Source organism: Orycteropus afer, unplaced genomic scaffold, assembly GCF_000298275.1.
Source record: "Orycteropus afer afer isolate SDZICR_OR568_19922 unplaced genomic scaffold, OryAfe1.0 scaffold00341, whole genome shotgun sequence".
Taxonomy (NCBI): domain Eukaryota; kingdom Metazoa; phylum Chordata; class Mammalia; order Tubulidentata; family Orycteropodidae; genus Orycteropus; species Orycteropus afer.
The window spans coordinates 162103-169822 of NW_006921928.1; positions in this window are offsets into that span (position 1 = coordinate 162103).

The following is a 7720-nucleotide window of genomic DNA, read 5'->3' on the forward strand; positions in this document are numbered from 1 at the left end:
GAATAATGTTGGCTCTTGGTTTTGCATAAATGCCCTTTATTATGTTGAGTAATGTCCCTTGTATTCCTATTTTGTGAGAGTTTTGATCAGGAATGGATGTTGGATTTTATCAAATGCCTTTTCTGCATCAATTGATATGATCATGTCGTTCTTCTCCTTTGTTTTATTTATGTAGTGGATGACATTGATTGTTTTTCTAAAGTTGAACCATCCTTGCATACCTGATATGAACCCCACTTGGTCATGATGAATGATGTTCTTGATGTGTTGTTGCAGTCTATTGGCTAGGATTTTGTTGAAGATTTTTGCATCTATATTCATGAGGGATATTGGTCTGTAATTTTCCTTTTGAGTGATGTCTTTTCCTGGTTTTGGTCTCAAGGTTATGCTTGCTTCATAAAATGAGTTAGGGAGGATTTCATCTGAAGGCTGTAGTCTTTGATCTTCATCAGTAAGTCCTTGAAATCCTCTGCATTTTCAGATATACAACCACATTTTTGGGAGACACAATTCAATCCATAATAGTCACAAGTGCATAAAAGCAAGTATTGTACAATACCATTCACGTAGGCTTTTAAAACATACCAAGACATATTCCTTACTTCTTACCTAGTTTCTGGATGCAAGCAAGCACATCATTAATAAGGTATAAAATCATACCTGCATATAATCAGTATAAAACTGCAGAAGAGCAATATCTTAGATTGGGTACCCATATCAAAGCTTGAGGCTGAGACTTAGATGCTGGGCGTTTAATGGGGGATGATCCTAGGGAGCAGAAAGAGTGAGATAAGAAAAGGGAAAAAGCCAATAAATGGTGAGTTATTGAGGCCACTGCTGTAGGCCAAGGAGTTCAACTCCACTGGGAGCTCTGACAATTGTCTGTCCCATGAGCATTTATGCATGGCTCCTATCGCCATTGGTTGATGTTGCTCCTTGGGGTGTTAACTCCTCCATATGTCTATGAGTGACTGTTAGGGCTGCCTATGAGGGTTGAGTGAGCTCTTGAGGGTTTTGAGGAAAGGCTAGTATAAAAGTAGAGACATGAGGTGGGTCTTGGGGGTGAGATATTGCCAGTATGGTTGAAATCAGAGGGGGACTAAGAACATGTAACATGAAGCATCAATTGCATCTGCTTCAAATGCCTGTTGTTGTTCTTATTGTTAGTTGCTGTTGAGTTGCCCCTGACTTGTGACAACCCCATGCACAAGAAATGGAATATTGCCTAGTGCAGTCCTGCACCATCCCCATGATCAGTTGTAGATCAAACCATTGTGGTTTATAGGATTTTCATTGACTGAATTTCCAAAGTAGATCACCAGGCTTTCCTTCCCAGTCCATATTGGTCTGCAAGCTCTGCTAAAACCTATTCAGCATCATACAACATGCAGGCCTCCACTAACATATGGATGGTGGCTGCACATGAGGTGTATTGGTCACAATTGAACCCAAGTCTCCCACATGGAAGAGGTGAATTCTACCCTGGATCTATCACTACACTCTCCAAATACTTGGAAATGCAATTGCAACCATTGTGGTGGAGTCGGATTCGACCCATAGCAACCCCTCCTTGGGTTTCCGAGGCAGTATCACTACGGAAGTAGATTGCCCAACCTTCCTTCCTGGCTCCAAATACTTACGCCTGGGAAAAGAGGGAGTGAAATGGGATTAGGAACGCATATACAGGGTGCTACAACTGGATCTGTGTTATTTCTTCAAAAAAATGTGTGAAGAAAATATGGCAAAATGTGAATCTTCAACAAAGCTGGGTGTAGGTGTATGAGTGTTCATTATATTTTTGATACTTTTCTTTATTCTTGAACTATTTCAAAATATAAAAAAATTAGGTCGCATCAGCATTAATTTGTTTCAGGGGAGCTCCAATTGAATAATTAAGCAGAGCAGTAATGTGTCAAATAGTAATATAATTTGCCACTAGTTCTTAAATTAAGTTAATGTACCTAAGTACAATTTTGATGGAATTTGACTAACAAAATATTGAGTTTTATCCAAAATGTCATGGTTTAATTTTTATTCTAGTTGAAAGATCTCATTTGATAAACTTTTGGTTATATTTTCAGTTGTCTTACCATAGCACTTTGCAAACAGGGGGTGATTTATCCATTTTCTGGTTGGGAAAACTGTAACTCTAAGGAATTTAGTAATTCATTGAAGATCACTCAGCAGTAGAAAAGCATAAGAACAATGCAGGAGCTCTGCCCTTTTATTTTAATCTGTGATAACCTCCTTGGTTTAACCAAATCATTGCAAAATGAGTAACAGAGTAATCTAGCAAACTCAGTGGTTCAGGCACTCAGTAATTGTCTGGTATGTACATGTGGGTGATTGGATCAACACTGAGGCTTGGGGTGAGCTCCAGGTTTTTATAATCTAGTGGTGATATGAATCAATATATCATTCTGACCATCTTTCCGAAACGTGAGGAAATGGTCACAGTTGGTCTTCCTTATAGAACATTTCATGGCAACAGCCACAACCATACACTTTACTAAGTGTCCATTGTATATAGGGACTGTTGTTAACACTGCTCACTTCCAGACTGTCCTAAGGTTACAAAGTTCCTCTTAACCTTTCTTTAGATTTGTGTACACTGAATTTTACCTCCTGAGGTCAATAACAAGGGCAATTTTTCCTTGTTCAAGGGCAATTTATTTACATCACAATGTGTTTTGAGGATCAAGGAAACTAAAACCCAACAGCCACAAAAACCAATACATCCCCAACTTTAAGGAACTCTTCTCCTTTGTAAGAATGCTTTTGAGACTTCATGGCTCCACTCAAGCTAAACATTTTAAGTGGTTGAACTTGGAACTTGGAATTTGGATTCAAAACTTTGTTTTCTGGAAGAATCTTGATTGGCTGTTTAAACGGTCAGCTGGGTAAATACTGCAGAATACCAGCTGCAGACCTCTGGGCTTTTTGACACTTATGATTGATGGAAGATGATGTTTGTGCCCCTTGATTTACATGAAAAAAGCCCAGTGCAAAATTACAGCTAAAGGGTTTGTTTTTCTGCCCCTTCCAGCTGAATGGCATTTTAATCAAGGCATTTTTGTGCCATAAAGGCAATGCTCTTGGTCTCCTCTATATATTTACCAGACCCATCACTGAACCCGTGAATAATTAAATACCCCCTTCCATCTGGTCCCCCTGAGAGCTGCCCCCTAATTTCACAAACTACTCTCCAACAGTTAGCAATCCCAGCCTTCCATTTGGTCTTTCAGTTGTCAGAATAGGCAGTATCAAAACCAGGGAGCTCAAAGTTTCCACAGAAAAACTAGGCTCACTGACAGCAGTGTGCCTCATTGACTCCAGTGGAAACCAAGCTGGAAGAAGCTGGCTATTCTAGAGGTCTGTGTGTCTTGACTTCTCTATACCTCTTACCACTGTTGACTCTGTTATCACATGGTCTTGGTTTTTCTCCTACTTCTCTGGCCATGGCTTCTGCCATCTCAGTGTTCCTCAGTCCTCTCTGGAGTTTATGATCCCTGAGGCAGATGTTATAGGTGCTCCAGCTATTTCCCCTGGGTTCTCACTATTGAGGACAATCCGATGACTTTTTTTTTCTGTAAACACTTGCAACTCTCTGCCTGAGGATGTTCTCTGGACACTGAACCATGCTGGGTTTGAGTTTACAGGGGTTAGAGGCAGGGTGGCGAGTGGGTACTAGACAACCAGAAGGGACATAGAGTTCATGCATCCATGGGTGATCCTCAACCAATGAAAGATGGAAGATTGTAGGCAAATTCTCCAGCTGCCTTACACCTGTGGGACAATTCTAGGGCATGTTCCACAGGGTTTCTCTCAAATGCTTTAATAGGATTGAATTCCAGTTGCCCACCTGCCCACTGATGCAACTTTATTGACTTTCTTCCTTTCCTACTCCCTCTGTGTATTTTCTGAGAACACTCATAAACCTCTTGCATCCATATCTAACCCCAGGATCTTTTTCTTCAGGGGAACTCAAGTCAAGAACTATGACAAGCTTCTGAAAATTCATGCAAACTTTTTATAGTTGTAAATATAGAGAACTTTGATCAACTTTTCAAAAGGGTCTATGATCCCAGAAAGGCCAAGAACCAATTCACTTAACTCTCTGTCCCTAGGTCATCCCATCCACTCCCGAGATGCAGACATAGAGAGCCAGATACTTTCTATATGTCTCCCAATGCAAGTGTCATAAGCATCTCATACTTAAATATCTGTTGTGGACACTGTGCTATACCACCAGCATGCCTATTAGGACTGAAAGCCTCAGCTGCTGGTTCAGCTGTCAATCCTCTGCAGGAATTACCCTCAACCATGGAAAGCATATCACCCAAGGTCACACCCCATCCCCAGGGATATCTGTATCTAATGGCTGGATAATGTGGGTGAACAGAGTGTTGGTTGCCTTGCTCCAACTCAAGACAACTCTGCAGAGCCATCCCAGATTCAGAACTCCTGGTGGATTTGGCTGAGACTTTTGTTGAGACTGTATCACAGCCCCAATTCTCCCTTGCCCCATCTTGTTTCCTTCCCTTTCCTCCAACAGGGGTGAATCCAGAGAGAACTTTGTCATAAACTTCCTCTATGCCAAATCGGACTTATGACAATGTGCAAAGTTACACTTATCTGATTCTCTTCCCATATTGATGAACAAGCATCTACCCCAGACAACCAAGAATCGAGTCCAAACCAGACATCTGAGAATTGTGTCTCCTTTTCTTTACCCACTCCATGTGATCATTCTCTCAAAGCTTGGGTCTTCTTGATTGTGATTTTGGAGTATCTCTTGAATTCTTCCATGTCCTCCCTCTCCATTCCTATTCTCTCTTCTCAGTTATGGCATGGATGACTGCAACAACCTTCTGTTATGCTCCTTTCAGAAATGTTCTTCCCATTGCAAACAGTGATCTTTCTAAAGAGTAAATCTGGTTTCCTCATTACCTTGCATTTAACCTTCCAATTGTTCCCTATTGCCCTAAAGATAAAGCTCTCAATGTGACTAGAGACCTTCATGACCTCCATCCCTATGGGCCACTTCAGCCTCATATCTTCTACATCCTGCTTGTGTGTGCTATGTTCCAGCCAAGCTGGACTACTTACTGTTTCCCAAATTTACCATATACTCTCTCAACTTGGGGCCTTGGCTTCTGCTCCACCCTTCACTTACAATTTTGCTTTCTCATGTCCACCCAACGCATGCTCAAACACATGCACACACATCCATGGACACACACATGCACATGCACACAGTGCACATATACGCTCTCACACATGCACAGGTACATACCAACATTGCTCCTGCTGAGACAATTTCTCTGAAGTGAAGATTCTTGGAAAAGTGATTTGCAAGCAAATATTTCCAGGTATAACCATTAGGGGAGTTAGGGATGCAGGAGACAGAAGGAAAGGAAGCTGAGCCAGCTTATTAAGCCATGTCCCCCAGAGGCTAAGTAGCTCTGGGAAAGCTCTGCAGACACTTCGGGCCACACCTCAAAACTGCCCCAAACAGGAGGCAAGGAGCTATTGTACTCCTAATTATTTATACTTACACTTATTGACTACTTATGTACCCATCAATCATTGGTTAAAAAGTCCACTCTAGTGCCTAAGGCATTTGACTGCTAACCAGAGGGCTGGCGGTTCAAACCCATTTGCCACTCCTCGGAAGGAAGGTTGGGCAATCTACTTCCGTAGTGATACTGCCTCGGAAACCCAAGGAGGGGTTGCTATGGGTCAAGTTCGACTCGATGGCACATAACAACAACAACAGTCCTCAGCCCCACCCCACAGGTGGGGAGCTCATTGCTGTCAGGCTCTGTGTCTTCACCTCAGTAAACCCAGCAGCTGCTCATAGCGCCTGGTTCATAGCAGGTACTAACTAGATATTTGTTGAGTGAATGAATGAATGGATCAGTGGATGAATGACTGAAGGGGTAGCTGACTAACCTTCACCTTCTAAAAGTAGCCTTTAAAACCGGGACCTTCTACAGTGAGAGTACCAGCAGGGAGGTGAACTTTTCCAACATTTGAAAATAATTTGTCTTTCTTGTGAGAGAGATGTGTATACATACCTAGAAGAAAAGATCCAGTTTTGCAGGGACTTGAGAAGAGTGGGGCTTATGCTTCCTGCCAACCACATGCTTTGCTGAAGTATCCCCTTCTCAGTTAGAGAGACTTGGTGCCGGCAGGCAGCAGGAACGCCAGACCTGGTGATGAAAAATAATGAACAGTTCTGGGTGTTTTCAGCTCTGGAAAGGACTGTTGGAGATAAATCTACCACCCTCTTTGTTTCAATTAACACTGTGGGTGAAAGATGCTAATTTCCTTGACCAAAGCCGCTCAGACTGACTAAAACTTTCAAAATGATGGACGGCAGAGCCAGGTTATTACCCAAGCTGGACCTCCCCTTCCTCCAACCATCACTTGTTGTTGTTAGTTGCCATTGAGTCAATTCCAATTCATGACGACCCCAATTGTTACAGGTTAGAACTGCTCCACAGGGCTTTCTTGGCTGTAATCTTAACAAAAGCAGATTGCCAGGCCTTTCTTCTGTGGTGCACTGTACTTGAACCTTAGCAGTTGAAACTTAGCATTTCTACCATCCAGGGACTTTTGACTTTCACTTACTATTGCCCTTTCACGAACCAAAACTCCCTCCTGTCCTCTGAATTTTACCCTTTATTAAAACACTTTTTCAATATTTTTTTAAAAACTAACTTTATTGAAATATAATTGACACAAGATGCACCAATTTTAAACATACGGTTTGAGAAGTTTTGCCAAATTTATATACCTATATAACCACCACAATCAAGATCTAGCACATTTCTCCCCCCACCTCAATTTCCCCTATTTGCAGCCAACTCCACACTCCCCCCACCTCCACCCTTGGCAATCATGGTGATCTGCTTTCTGTTACTGTACACTAGTTTTCTCTGTACTCAAATTCCATGTAAATGGAATCACACAATGTGTACTCTTTTTTGTTGCCCGCTTTCCTTTATTCAGCATAATTATTTTGAGATTCATCCATGGTGTTGCATATCTTGATTTTGTTCCTTTTTATTGCTGAGTAGTATTTCATCATTTGGATGTACCAAAATTTATCTGTTTTCCTGTTCATGGGCATTTGGGTTGTTACTGGTCTTTGGCTACCATGAACAAAGCTTCTATAGACATTTTCGAACAAACCTTTGTGTAGACATATGTTTTTGCTTCTTTTGTAGTGGAATGGTTGAGTCATATGGTAAGTGTATGTTAAACTTTATAAGAACATGCCAAACTATTTCCCAAAGTAATTGCTCCAGTTCATAGTCTCACCAGCAATGTAGACGAGTCCCACATGCTCCACATCCTTGCCAACATCTGGTATTGTTAGACTTTTCAATTTTAGCCATGTTAGTGGATATGTAGTAATGTTTCATTGTACTTTTGACTTGTACTTTAACTAATGATGCTGAGCAGTTTTTAATGTGCTTATAGTCCATTTGTATTTTTCTTTGGGGGAAATGTTTGTTCAAAATATTTTGCTCATTTTTTATTAGTCTACTATAGTTTGCCTTTATTTATTTAGTTGTTGATCACAGTTGTTTATTTAATTTTCATTAAATTCTCTATGCATAGCTCTGGTAGCATAGTGGCTAAGACACTTGCCTGCTAACCAGACGGCTGGCGGTTCAAACCCACCAGCCACTCCTCGGAAGGAAGGTTG